Source organism: Camelus bactrianus, chromosome 8 (assembly GCF_048773025.1).
Source record: "Camelus bactrianus isolate YW-2024 breed Bactrian camel chromosome 8, ASM4877302v1, whole genome shotgun sequence".
Taxonomy (NCBI): domain Eukaryota; kingdom Metazoa; phylum Chordata; class Mammalia; order Artiodactyla; family Camelidae; genus Camelus; species Camelus bactrianus.
The window spans coordinates 45,159,206-45,173,526 of record NC_133546.1 but is presented as its reverse complement, the minus strand read 5'-3'; the positions used below and the strand labels follow the sequence as shown (position 1 = coordinate 45,173,526).

The window sequence follows — 14,321 nt, the reverse complement described above, 5'->3', positions numbered from 1 at the left end:
CATTGTTTTAAGTCATTAAGTTTGTGGTAATTTGTTAAAACAACAATGGGAGACTAATATGTGGTCAGAATACTGATTACCTCAGGGAGAGGTGGTGTAGTGTCAGAAGAGGGCACAGGTAGATTTTAGGGAGCTGATAAAAAGTTCTATTTCTTGGTTTTGGTGATAGTTACTTAAGCATAGTTATTTTGTGAAAATTTAGGGTTTATGTACCTTTCTGATCACTTATAATTTAATAAAAATTTATATATTGAAAAAACCCCAAAACTCCTTATGGGGAGAGTATTTTATGTTACCCCACTACAGCCAGCACAGATCTTTGCCAAAAATGGACATTCAGTGTCTATCTGCTGAGAGAATTGCTAAGCAGAAGCGTAATTCCCAGATATTACTTAAGGAGATCACTAATAGGAGCATATATTTAATTCTACAAAAAGAGGAGTTCTGTGGTCAAGTTAGAAGGTAGTCTTGGTTTGTCTTACCTCTAAAGGTAATCCTCCCTTCTTGAGAAATTTATTTCTTCCAACAGCCTAATTTTCTTTCTTTCTTTTTTAATTTTACAAAGTTTACAAAGATTATTTAGTTACTAATCTACAATGGAAGACAAAATATTATAGCTATAAACTTCAAATATAATTTTCAGATCAACTAAATTTAAATCAGTTATTCAACAATCTAATGATTAGCTAGTCAAATATTTTAAAATTATAACTATCTATGATAGTGCTTTCTATCCTAATTTTTTTCTGTTATCCTGATCTTTTTTTCTTTTTTCTTTTTTTTTATTTTTTGATTGAAGTAAAGCCAGTTTACAATGTTGTGTCAATTTCTGGTGTACAGCATGTTTCAGTCTATACATATACATACATATATTTGTTTTCCCAACAACCTAATTTTCAATAGACATTTACAAGATAAATAAAAAGATTTTACAACAGGAAGAATTAACTTATAAACCTCACTAGCCCAAGTGGTGATAAAATAACAAATAGGTTTTTTTTTTTTCCCCAAGTTTTAGGTACATTTGAAGGTGTTAGATCCATAATTGGCTATTGAAGATAAGCAGGATGCTTGGGACGTGGCTCTAGCCTTTAAAGCTGACCTCCATGAGGACAACTGTGTGCTTCCATTGCAGGTAGACCTTGGGTCTGACTCAGTGTAGCCATCCTTAGGTTCTTAAGAGGAAGCAGGCCAGCAGCCTGATTCAGAAGCATAGATAGACTTTTCAGCTATCAGATGAAGGCTCTGAGGATCCAAGCATCAGCTCACAGCTATTCAGTTAATAATATTGTTAATGACCATGTGTTTGTGTGTGGGAGCAGTCAAGGTCGTAAAACTTAACATGCTCTGGGAGTTGGTGACCTGGTTGTCCTTGGCTTTAGTTCCAGGCCTGCCCCTCACCAGCTGTGAGATGGCGGGTGCTGGGCATGCCACTCCACCTATCTGAACTTGCCTGTGTGTGGGGGAACTACCACCACCCACTCAGGGTTGTTTTGGGAGCTGAATAAGAAGCGATACAAAAGCACCTGGTCAAGTGTGACACACTACACTGTTTAAATGTAAGGTAGTACTACTGTTGGTTTTATCTTCAAAGGAAGCACACAACAAACAAACAAAAAATGATGGTGTTCTGGTTACTTTAGTTTACTGTCAGAAAAGATTTGTCTAGTGCAGTAAGGTGCCCTGGGATAGAAGGATTTTGTGGTCAAACAAGTTTAGGAATCTCTGAATCTCCATCTCCTTTGCCTGATTAACCTTTGCTCATCCTTTTGATTTCAGTTGAAATATTACTTTCTCAGAGAAGTTGTCCTGACACACACTTCAGACTTAGTCAGGGCCTGGCGCCCACCCCCAAACCCCCACCCTACCTGGGGTGCCTCTTCTGCATGCCTCTTCTCAGCGTACAAGGGCACATTTGTTTTTATATTATTTACATTAATGTCTTTCCTCCCCCACTAGACTGTAAGCTTTATGAAGGTAGGAGCTTGTCTATTTTCCTCAGTATTATCTGTCCAGCAGAAAGCTCCACAAACATTTTTTTCTTTGTAGAAGAAAATCTTTCTATCTCAATACATCTTAAACTTCCATTTTCATTGTTTTGCCTCATGAGCCTCCAGCTTCTTCACAAAATAAAAACCCATTGCTTAAGCTGACCTCCTTTCTCCCAAACAGTTGAAGCATTCTACTGACTTCTCCAGAGAGCTCCTTTCCCACTAATTCTAGTTTTAAACTCACATTATGGTGCACAAGCTGCACACTGCCCACTCTTGGGGCCGTCTTCATAGAGGTTGCAGTGTGCATGGCGCTCCCTGGAGTTGTGCAGGGCTATAGGCTGAGACGACTCTGACTTGTCTTTTATCAGAAGGTTCATTGTTTTGGTCTGATTTAAGTATCTGACCCAAAGCAGGTTTCTGGGTGAATGTTCACCACTCCAGGCCTCATTTCCCTCTGGAAACTCCACTCCCACGACACATGTACAGAAACACGCTTAAGCTTCTGCTTGGCTCCTTCAGAGGGGTTGGGGGTGCTTTAATTTGTTTGCATGCTTTGGTTTGTTTGACCCTCAGGGCAACCCAACTCCAGGCTGTTCTTTCTGCCCAGGAAGGCCAATCCACCAACACGTACTCGTCCTCAGGCCTTGATTTACAAGCCACCTCCTCAGAGGGATCTTTTTTGACAAACGAAGTTAATTTGGTTCACCCTGCTATTCTCTGTTGTGACATTCTACATTCTTTTCCTCCAAGATGCCATCACAATTTGTACTTCCGTATCTATGAGTGTATTTATTTATTTAGTGATTGTCTCCCTAGTAAACCAGAAACTCCACAAGGGCAGGGCTGCTGTCTATTTTTTCACCAGCCAGGTGCCCAACCCCATCCTTGTTTACAGAGCAGGCGTTCCCTAAGTGTGTCCCGAAAGACACAATGAATGAGCCCATGAATGTGGCTGCTCTCAAAACAGCTTTCGACTCTTGGAAATCTGCCTGGCTTGAAAATAACTTTAAGCCCAAGCAAAACTTAAGTGTAACTTGAAGAAACAAATTGTGTCTTGAACTTGTCAATGCCAATTCTCTGTCTATTTTGATTTGTTTTTTCACCTCTTGGGTTCAGAGTGACCTTGCCAGTCTCTAATCTCCTGGGGCACGTACTTCCCTTCTGCCCTGTAATAATAGACCTCCTGGGGGCTTGCTGGGCTGTGGTTTCAGAAGTCCACAGGTGGCTTCTCCTCTCTGCAGCTGGAGGGGATATTCCGGAGGGCAGGCCTGTGCATCTGCCTTCCCTTGCTCCCCGACCCTTGGGGGCTGAGCTGGGCACATGTGATCTTTTGGTCCTGTTGGAACAGACTGACCGTTCTCTCCTGGTTTCTGGCTTTTTGGCCCAAATTCATTCTTACTGGTAGCAAAGCAACTCCAAAAGCTTTTATGTAGAAAAGCTGGTAACAGAAAATGCCAGTGCCCTACCCATACTCCCCCCAGTCCCTTTTTGCCATTTCTTGTGCACCCCAGGCTTTGCTGTGCTTTCACTTCCAAAGTTAGCTCTGTGGTTAGTTTGGCGGATGGCCCCTGGAGCGCCGGAGCTGCCTTGGCTCCAGGGAGAGAGAGCCTGGAGTGTGACTTACAGCCCAAGGGCTCAGGCCCCAGCCACCCTCTGTGAGCTCTGGCCTGCGCTCCTCCTTGGCCTGTCCTTCACCACCACCACCCCCCCTTTCCGCCAGTGTCCCTACATCACATGTGCACAAATCCTCATCTGGGACCTGCTCTGGGGAACCCAACCTATGATTGTTGGTTTCAGGAGTGGGGCTGGGAAGCTAAACACATGGAAGCCAGGAGTGAACAAACACCACAAAAAGGGATCTGAGAGGACTGGTGGAAGACAGTGTTCAGTCACATCCCACATTCAGGTTCACTCCATCTAATCATGGAATCTTCATGATGGAGACTGGCTACGATTTATAGGGAAAACTTACAAGCAGTGAGTTAGTTGGACAATTTACAGTCCTCACCTTCTACAGCTAGACTGTTGGCAACTGATGTTTACATAACCCTCCTCTACCCACCACCCTCAGCTGACTGGCACTTCTGCTGGTTGTTCTTTTGTTGGGGTGACCCAGCCCTTCATCCATGAAGAGTCTGAGCTCCAGTTGGCATGGCCATGCTGGCTTTAAGTGCTAGGTCATAGTTAACACTGGGCGGAGGAGTAACCTTGAGTGGCTCTGAGTTCCACACATACTCCTGCTTGGCCCATGGTAGTAGGGACAGAGCCTCCAACAGATGATCAGGGTTAATTATCCCTACCAGGACAGCAACTGCTTTCTTTGCCTAATGGTTTACAGTATGAGAACCCCCCCAAATGACCAAGTGGTTGCCATAGATTCAGGTTAGTGGACTCTTTCTCTGTCTCCCTTCTGAAAATGAGGTGCTCTAGACCCCCAGAACCTAAAGTTGTGACCATGAGAAACACAGCTTCCCCCAAGTATGTCACTGGGAAGGATGGTGAACAGGGACACCGCCACATCTACTGTCTGCCTTTCCCCTGTCTGCATTTCCCATCCCCTCTGGCAGGGATGACTCAGGTGTACACAGGCAAGTCCCCTGCAGGGTCAGTCTAAAGCTGCCGTCTGTGAGACTTTGCTGAGACTCCACTCTGGCTGGGCCTTCTCTCCTTCCTTGTGCTGCTCCCCTTACTGGTTACCGCTAGGGGTACCTCCTTGATAAATTACTTGTACGCAAAGTCTGCCTTCTGGGGAAGCCAACTAAGACAAACCTGCAAGTCACGATGAGTGGGTAGGCAGAGCACTCTGATTTTGAATATATGAAATGGACTGAAGCCAGGGTTGAAGGGAGGGAGTTTGAGCTACTGGGTAGAACCTTGAACTGGAAGTTGGGGGTCCTGCTCTTATTGTTACCTGATTGAAAATTTAAAAAAATGGGCCTCAGACTTACCACGTTTCTGATGGGGATAATGTGTTAACTTCAAGCACTATATAACAAATACTCCCATCAAGTGTTCCTAGCACAGTCATTTAAATGTGGTGAATTTCAAAACTATTGAAATTATTTACAGATAATATATAATAATATAATAACAATAGTTAATACTTATGGTACCTTTCTCTGGCCTTGTGTTGTACAACTACGTACTCGGTAAGATTCTCTCTTTTCATTCTTACATCCACCCCACGTGGAAGGTATATGATTAGAAATTGGTCCCGTTTTACAGATGTACAGACTGAAAGAGAAAAGGTGATTTGCTGGTGTGAGCTGAGGAGCCGGGATGACCCAGGCCTATGTTCTGAGCTGCCCCGCTGCATGGCAGTGAGACATGTGAGTGTTCCGTCTGTCCCCAGGATGTCTGTGGAATGCAGGCTACTTGCCATTCTGGTTTTTAAGTTTGCACACCCAGAACCCATGGTTTATTTGAGTTGATGACAAAGTGCTACCTGGCTGGTTGCCCCAGAGAAGCTAAGGGCAGCCTTCCATCCTACTCCAGGGCAGGAATTTGACTGATACAACTATCAGTTGATGTTACACATGGCTTCATTTGGCATTTTCACGAGGAAATCTCGGCTTTAGTTGGTTCTTTGGTCAGCAGGTGGGCTTCCCGTGGAGGGCGCAGCAGCGGTGCCAGCAATCTCTCCTGTCAGTTTGAATGCTCTTGAATCTCTTCCTGAGGCCAGAGTCACCGTTTAGAACACACCTATACCTAGAGCTGTTTTCTTCAAAAAAGATTAAATTTTAACTTCTGAGAGGTAGTTTGTCAGGACTCTCTCTCCTTCTTTTTACTCTTATTTATTTATTTATTTATTTATATCATTCCTCTTATTTTTACTTATTTTATTTTTCAGTGGGAGGGGAGGTAATTCAGTTTATTTATTTTTAAATGGAAATACTTGGGATTGAATCCAGGACCTCATGCATGCTAAGCACACACTCAAGACTCTCTTGATCGAGAAATGAATTTGAATTTGGTTTGGCGATTTGTGGGTCTAGATTCCCACTTACCCTGGTCTGCTTTCATAGACAAGACCATGTGGAGTGAACAACTTTGTTAGACTGAAAGCCTTGGAGGGTGAGGCTTGTGTTTTGTTCACTGCTAGGGGTGACACCTGCCAGGTAGCAGGCTTTGTATAAGTGGTTGTTGAATTCACAAACGAATTGTTAAATGACTAAAGAGAGCCAACGCAGTTCACAGTTAAGAGCCCAGACTCTAAACCTACACACCTGGATCCAAATCCCAGCCAGCTCTGTGACCACAAGCAGGTGACCTGATTTCTCAGTAGCTTGATTTTCCCGTCTGTACAATGGGCATGACATTAATATATGTCCCTCAAGATTGTTGGGAGGATTAAATGAGGGAGTGTTTGTAAAGCACTCAGAACATTGCCAGGCACACAATAAGTGTTCTCTAACTGAATTCCATAGACTGTGACATCAGAGTATGACGCTGGGGTTGGCATAACTCTTCCCACAAGTTGTGTTGTGTCTGTATTACTTGAAACTCTTCCGTTCTTATTCCTCACTAAAGTGTCTTTGTGTCTAGAGGTGGGGTTGGTGGACTGCTAGATCTCATTGTTTGTACAAAAAAGTGCTGAGATTGTTAAAAATCTGCCCTGCAAGGAGCAAGGACAGATACACTTTGTTTTTCTTGAAGCAGAGCTGACAATTTATCACTGCCTGCCAAAACCTCCCTCTAAGGCATCCCTTCTCAAACTTTTAAAACTCTCTCCCTGTTGGCCCTGTCAGAATGACGAAGTCCAGAGTCATTCTCAAGAGAGAGGAGTAACAGGAATGGGCAGTGGCTGGAAGCCAGGTGCATAATGCTTTAGCAAGGAGAGAGGGACAGCTGGGGCTAGTGTGAAAAACAGTCTGCAAGCCACCAAAGGTGGGAACCACAGGCTGCAAAAGGCCACCATTGTGGACCACGTTAGCTCAGAGGGACTTCTTTCCACAGGTTTAGAAAGCTAGCCATTTCTTTGTTTATTCAGCAGATATTTTTTGAGCGCTTACTATATGCCATGTGCTGGGAATGCAGAGATGACCAAGACAAATGTCTCTGCCTGCGTGGAGCTTACGTTCCACGATCATTAACTCAGCACCCACTGAGAACACTGCTTACCCAGGAAAGTTCACTGAACCATAGCAGTTCCTCAGGGATTCTCTAAGTTAAGCTATAATGCCCAAGGCTTTCCAACAAGTTGGCAAGAATCATTTGGCTTCTTTGGCCATGGGGAAAATGTAACAGGAGTTCTTGTCATGTGTGAGGTTCACTCCTAGCATTGGGAGGCCCAAGACTCCAGTCAGTCTGTGCAGGACTCCGTGCTCAAGAGTTAAGGCTCCACACCGAACACCCAACAGAGATAATAACATACAGAACCTAGAAAATAACAAATGTTGGCATGGATGTGGAGAAATTAGAACCTTCGTGCTCTGTCTGTGGGAATATAAAATGGCGCAGCTTCTATGAAAAACAATATGGAGATCCTTAAAAAATTAAAAATATAACTACCATGTGATTCAACAGTCCCCACTCATGGGCATATATCCAGAAGAACTGAAAGCAGGGTCTCAATGAGATATTTGCACACCCGTGTTCACTTCAGTGCTATTCACAATAGCCAAGAGGTGGGAGCCACTGAAGTGCCCATCGATAGATGAGTGGATAAACAGAAGATGGTCTCCACACACAATGAAATATTATTCAGCCATAAAAAGCCTTCCTGTCACGTGTTACAACATGGATGAACCTGGAGGACATTATGCTAAGTGAGATAAACCAGTCACAAAAAGACAGATTCCACTTCTGTGAGGTATCTAAACTAGTCAAACTCATAGAAACAGAAGGGAGCATGGTAGTTTCTAGGGGATGGGGGAGGGGGAGGGAAAAGGAGGCTTGCTTTTTAATGGGTTTAGTTTCAGGTTTGCAAGTTTCAAGTTTGCAAGTTCTGGAGCTCTGTTTCACAGCAATGTGAATATTCTTAACACTACTGAACTCACCACTGAAAAATGGTTAAGATGGTAATTTTATATATATATATATATATATATATATATATATATATATATATAGTTTTTTTTTTTTTTTTAACCACAATTTTTAAAAAGAGAGTTAAGACTTCAGTGGCCAAGGGTTGTGGCTGCTGCCTGGACTCAAAAGGAAGAGTGAGAGGAGTGTGTGTGTGTGTAGGGAGCAATGAGAGCAGGGTGGGGAGTGGGTTCTGCTCTGCCTGTATCCTGCTCCAGAGATTTTAGAAGTCCAAATGAACCTAGTCACTAGAGAGTCTGGGGTTATTTTTACTTGGATGAGGTCCCCAAGAGGAAGTGAACTGGAGCCCAGTGACTGGCAGTTGTCCCTGCCAGGTCTCCAAGTCCCCAACTTTCTATCACAAGAGAGGAAATAGAATATAGTGCAGAGCAAGCTTCAAGAGTTCAAATTCCATCTCTGCCACTTGCTTAGCTATGTGGCTTTGGGCAAGGTACCTGAGCTCTCAGGTGCCTCAGTTTTCTCATCTGTAAAATGAGAGCAGTAATAGTACTCACATCATAGGCATAAGGTGAGGACTAAACAAGTCATCCTTTGGAAGCCCTTGGGATTTTGCCCAATATACTATGTTAGTGTTTAAAGAGTTCAGGGATTCTTGACAGGGTTGGAGCAGGTATGGGAGAATTCATCTTGTAGTTAAAGAACTAGGCATCTGGATGGAAATGTGTTCAGTGAAAAGAAAATGTGGCTACTTCTGGCCAGGATAAGCTGATGGCCTAAACAGGCCCTTCCCAAGTCAGAAGTCAGAGTAGGCACGTGCATTATCCAACTCCATTTTGCTCAGCTTGAAGGCCTACCTAGGAGCTGGGAATGACAGTGGGATGGAGGGGTGGCTGGCACCTTCACCAGCTTTACCTTCCCAGGCCTATTTCATTTTCCTTCTCTGTACACCCACAGGGGTGGGAGGAGATGGCCCAGGTGTGGGGGGTGATAGGCCACACATGCTGGAAGCCGTGGGTATCTCAGGTGGGGCTGTGGGAACACGCTATTTCTGGGGCCTGGTGCCTCTGGTCCTGGCTCCAGTCTTCTCTGAAGAATCGCTTAGACTGACTCCCAAGGGTGCATTTTAAAACCGGTTCCCCCAGCCATTAACTCTGCAACTCCTGATACACACACACCCAGGTGGAGCCAAGTAGTCTGGGGCTGGCAATCAGGACTCTAGAAATTTGGTGCCAGCCTCCTCTGTGTGTCACTCAGGGCTTGGGGCCTTGGCAGGCACCACCTCTGCATCTGGGCAGCAGCTGCTTCCACGGAGCCCTGCTCTTCTCAGGCTGCAGTAGGGGTGCACCCCCTGGTCTTGGAGGTGCTTGGGAATTCTGCAGGGTGACCACTGTGTAATCATAACATGTAAGATGAGGGATTCCGATGAAGAACCACTTCTTGAGCACTTTACCTATGGAGCCGGGCACTTTACACTCGTGATCTCCACCCTCACATCCACCATGTGAGGTGGAAACAATTATTTATTCCCACTTTACAGATGAGAAAACTGGGGCTCAGAGGTGGTAAGATGCTTGTTTAAGGTCCTCTGCCTTTAAATGATGGAGTTGGTATCTAAACCCAGGTCTGTCAGACTCCAAATCCTACTCAGAGCCCCTTCCCCTTTCTGCCTCACACTAAAGATAAAATGATCAGCCTTCACTAGTGTATTTTGTGCCACCTGTTATGCTTATAGGCAATTGCTAGTGTAAATATTTATGCTAAGAGCAACGTACTAATGATGGGAAAGAATCAAAAACCTTAAAACTCCTCACCTAAAATAGGACCATGTCACTCCTGTTTTCAAAAATCATCAGTGACTTCTCTACTCACCAGATCAAGTTCAAACTCTTCAGCCTGTAATACAAACCACTAAAGAGAGTTTTGACAAAATGCCAAACTCCTGAGGCCCTTTTCTCTTTCAAAAATAACCTTCAGTCTGAAAGGAGAAAATAGCTTGACTGAGTTGGAATTGGAACCCAAGGTTGATGAGAAGATGCCCGAGGAGCAGGACAGGGTTGGAGGGGAGTCCTACACTCCTTCCCCAACCTGTGCACCTAGCCCAGGCCCAGACCTGGGAGAGCACGGGTGCCTAGCTTGCCCCGTAGCAGTTGTTAATCTTTCATAGGTTATAGCAAATATAAGAGAGCCCAACAGTGGGCAGAAGTCCTGGTTTTCAAAAGGGAAAACACTTTAGATTCTGCAAACTACATACCCGTAGGTATGAGGGGAGCCCCAATAAAATTGTAGTGTATGCCACTGGGCAGATGGTTTGTGCCCCTTAAAAATAGGAGTACAGATCCCTAAAGAGCTATAGGGTCCACTCGAAACAAATCATGCTGGTCTCACCTCATTTCCTCTTCTAATGGAGTTGCTGGGCTGGTAGATCAGGAAGATGTTGATGATGTGGTATATCTGGAGCTTAGCAGGCCAGCTGATGATGTCTCATGACTTGCTTGTAGACAGAATTGGCAAGTAGTGAACTAAAGGTGCTTTTATTTGGAAGAACTCATAACTGAGTGAATATGTACCCTGAGAAACTGATGGTAACTCTGAGGTAGTCTATAGTGGTAGGCACCAAGTCTCTGCCCCAAGCCTGCTATTTTGGATATTTTTATCAGTAACATCAAGGGCAGATGATGCAGCACTGGGAGAGATAATGAACAGTTTGTTGCAGAAATAGGACCCAGGCAGACTGAAATAATGGGCAGGATCTAATAGCATGAAACTTAATTGGAATAAATAGAAAGTTTTGGACTTAAGTTTAACAAATCTGACACAAGGTGAAAAGGACTTAAGGCTTTCAGTGGAGTAAAAGCTCCATATGAGTTAACAGAATCAAGCCATGGTAAGAGGCATGGCTCCCCACTGCCTTCAGGATGCTCTGTCCTTCCCTAGGATGGGATCCAGATGTGATCTGGCTACTTATCACTGGACAGGCTCTGGAATATACCATGTCCTTGCACACCTCCGTACTTCTGCACTTACTGTTCCCACCCACCTCTCCTCTAGGTCACCTGATGGATTCCTATTCACTCTGAAAGATCCAGGTGGAGCCTCTCGGGGTCCCAACTGCCCTGTCACAGAACACTTATTCTTCTGTGCCCCCTCATGGCACTCACCATGTTTTGTTCCAATGACCAGTTCTCCCACCTGCCTCCTTCACAGGATGCCCCCTCTGAGGGTAGGGACTCTCATTCCTAGAGTCGGAGTCCAACAAACGTGTGTGGAGAGGGTCTGGCTGCCCCCAGAGCTAATCTCTCTCCTGCTGGGTTTTTACAGGTATAATGGGCAGAAACGATTTCCTAATTCTGCTCACACAGGGCAGATCAGTTAATGTGAACATGGGTTTCAGTTCTGGGTCCCACACCTCAGAAGAGCCAATGGGATAGGATGGAGTGACCCAACCAAGGAGCAAGCTGGGCAGTAAGAGTCTAGATGCTCTGGCACATGAAGAAAAGCAAAGAGATGGGCGCATTCAGCCAGGAAAAGAGAAGGCTTTGAGGAGGATGCAAACACTGTCTTTAAATGTGTGGGAGAATGAAGCAAGTGGTCCCTCTCTGTCCGGGGGGCTGGGGGTTGGGGAGGGTTGGAGAATTCTTCAGGTGCTTGATGGAGTCCTGGACATCCACATACGGTTCTCCCAGAGTGGGAGGCAGTAGAGTGTGCAGTTAAGAGCCCAACTTGAGACTTCAGAGCATGAATCCCAGCTGTGCCTTGGGCAAGCTGCTTAATCTCCTTGTCTGTTTCCTTATCTGTGAAATGGGATAATAATATTACCTCGTAAGGGGATTAAATGTGACAACACATGAAATAGTTTAGAACAAAGTCTGCCATATTCCATAAATGTTAGGGTTTAAAAAATCAGAGAGTACCCAAAGCCTAAGGGAGTTGTCTCCAGAGGGCTGCTGACACCAGGTTCAGAAACCCCGAACCTCCCTCCCTGCCTTGCACATCCCTGGTCGTGAGCATCTGTGGGTCTGGGCCTGCCTCCTCTGCCCTCCTTCCTTGAGCCCCATGCTGTGAGAGCCCACAAAAAGTCTTCAGTTAAAGAACAAACCACTCTGGCCCAGGCACATCCTTAACATGTGCGGGAGCTGTGGCCAGAGTATAAATGGCAGCCCCCATACATGAAAGTTACAAATCAAACTAACAGCTGCTAAAAAGAAATTATATATATGTGTGTGTGTGTGTGTGTGTGTGTGTATTCTACCCTCAAAACTCAACATTTCCACCTTCATAACCACCTGGAAGGCCAGGTTCAAATGTAGAACTCTTAGAATTCTGCTCTGGAAACTCATGCATAGAAAGAGCTGGCTGTGGCCCCCAGGCCCTGACGTACAGACTTGCCCCTTCTTTTCACTCCCCAGATGCACCCCTCACCATGAGGGGCTTCATGTGCAAGTGTGTGGCCACCCCAGCCATGTGGTGTGTAAGCTATGTTAAAATTACAGCTCCCCATCCACCCCCACACTCCTGCAAATGGTCAAAGGACCCTTGCACTATGGCACATTCACCTTTGGGAGGACAGACCAGGGGATGAGGCCAATCAGGCCCTGCAAACACTCTCTAGGCTGTATGGGCAGGGAATTCCGGTGTCCTGGACACCCAGAGCATGAAGGGTGGTGGCCCTTCCAAGGGTTCTTGGAATCCTTGGCTTTTCAAGGTGAAGTCCAGAGCAGGGACCTCTCCCCTTCCCTCAGCTGAGGCCTGAGGGCAGCACTGTGCTCGTTAGCCCTTGAAATTCTGCCTGCCTCCCCTCCAGCTGCTGCCCAGCCTGCCCTGCCCAGAGAGATGGGTTTAGAGTGGGGGCTGTGTGTTTGCCTTCTAGAAGCCCTACTTAGAAAGAGGGAGGGAGATCTCTCTACCCCAAGGTCAGTTTAGAGAGTGACAGAGGTGGTGATGCCTGGAGAGAGAGAAGGAGAGCAGGGGCACAGCCGTAGGCCCGCAGCCATGGAACCGGCAACTCTGAGCCTGGGGAGGCTTCAACATGGGGAGGCCAGGCTGTGTCGAGACTGCTGGTCTCCAGTGCTAGGCCTGGGCCCACTTACCCCCAGGCCTGCTCCTCAGCCTCCCCTCTGCTCTGCTTGGCAGGGAGCAGGCCCTGTAGGCTGTGCTTCCCAGGGGGGTGGGTCAGCAGACTGCCAGCCTGGTGCTGCCAGTTGGAGGCTTGGCAAGAGATTGGAGTGTGGGTGGGTGGAGGCAGGAGGAAGCACCGTATTCTTCCCCTCCTTCTTGGCCTCAGATGTCATCTCTGGCAACTGTCTCTCCTGTGACCCTGACTCCTGTGGTGGCCTCAGTTTCCTCCCAGTGACCTTGGTGCTTGGCCTTGGAGAGCCCGCCTCTTCCCTGTGTCTCTGCAGCCTCGGGCAGTGGTGGCTTCCTACTGATCTCTCATCTCTGGGTTGCCTCACTGTCCTCTGGTTGACTTCCTAATCTTTTCTGTCACCTGTGCACCTGTGTAATCAATTTCTTGCATTAAATTCTTCCTGTTTTACATCCTCTGAAGTCAGTTTCTGTTTTCCTAACACTGAAATCAGTATGCACTGAGCACTATTACATATTAGTTGGTTTCATATAGCATCAGTTTTATTATTCAGACCCAAATTCATGGATATAACAGTCATTTCTATAGAGAGGAAACTGTCTAGGAGGCTACATGATTTTCTAAGCTAGTAAGTGATTTCAGTCTGTTTCACTCCCAAGTCTGTTGTTTTTCTAATGTGCCTTCCTGCCTTTTGGAAACAATTCTTGGACAACTGTCTTGGACTCCCACTTGATGTACTGTGGGCGGCAGTGGAAGGAGAGTTCGGGGCTGAGACTGGCCCTGGCCTCCAGCAGCCACCTCCTCATTGCTAGGGAGCCCTAAATAAATATAACTTTTTAAACTCTCGTTTTCAGTATTTTCAGAAAATCTGAATAGAAAGAAATCTCAGAGTCCATGCCAGACTGCCATTCAGACTGCTGAACATGGAGTTCAAATGTGAGGCTTAATGGAAAGCTGGATGAGATACTATGATTTTTTGAGAAACAAGAAGCCAGGCTGAAAGGAAATGCCTGCTCTTTTTAGACAACATGTAGATTTAATCTACTTAATACCAAAGCAAATAATTCTGCCCTTCTCTCTCTCCCTCTCTCTGTTCCTCCCTGTTTTTGTCTTCACTTCTCTCTTAAAACCTTAAATCAGCGTCTCCCAGGCAAGTCTGTTGCCTCACAAGCTAGACTGGGGTGATTTGTTCCCAAGGCAGGGAACTCCAGTCTTTTCCCAATTCGTGGAGTGGGAGGTGGGGGAGGGTAGAGAGG

At 45.8% G+C, this 14,321-nt stretch overlaps 1 protein-coding gene across 1 annotated transcript in view; it reads left to right on the top strand.

Annotated features, from left to right (window-relative positions):
* The first annotated feature begins 5,201 nt into the window (after positions 1 to 5,201).
* The window catches only part of ARMC2 (armadillo repeat containing 2), a 203,383-nt gene continuing 194,263 nt past the window's right edge, over positions 5,202 to 14,321 (top strand). Inside the window, exon 1 of the mRNA XM_074368517.1 lies at positions 5,202 to 5,323. The gene's annotated coding sequence lies outside the window, so the exon portion shown is untranslated. The remainder of the gene's footprint in view (positions 5,324 to 14,321) is intronic.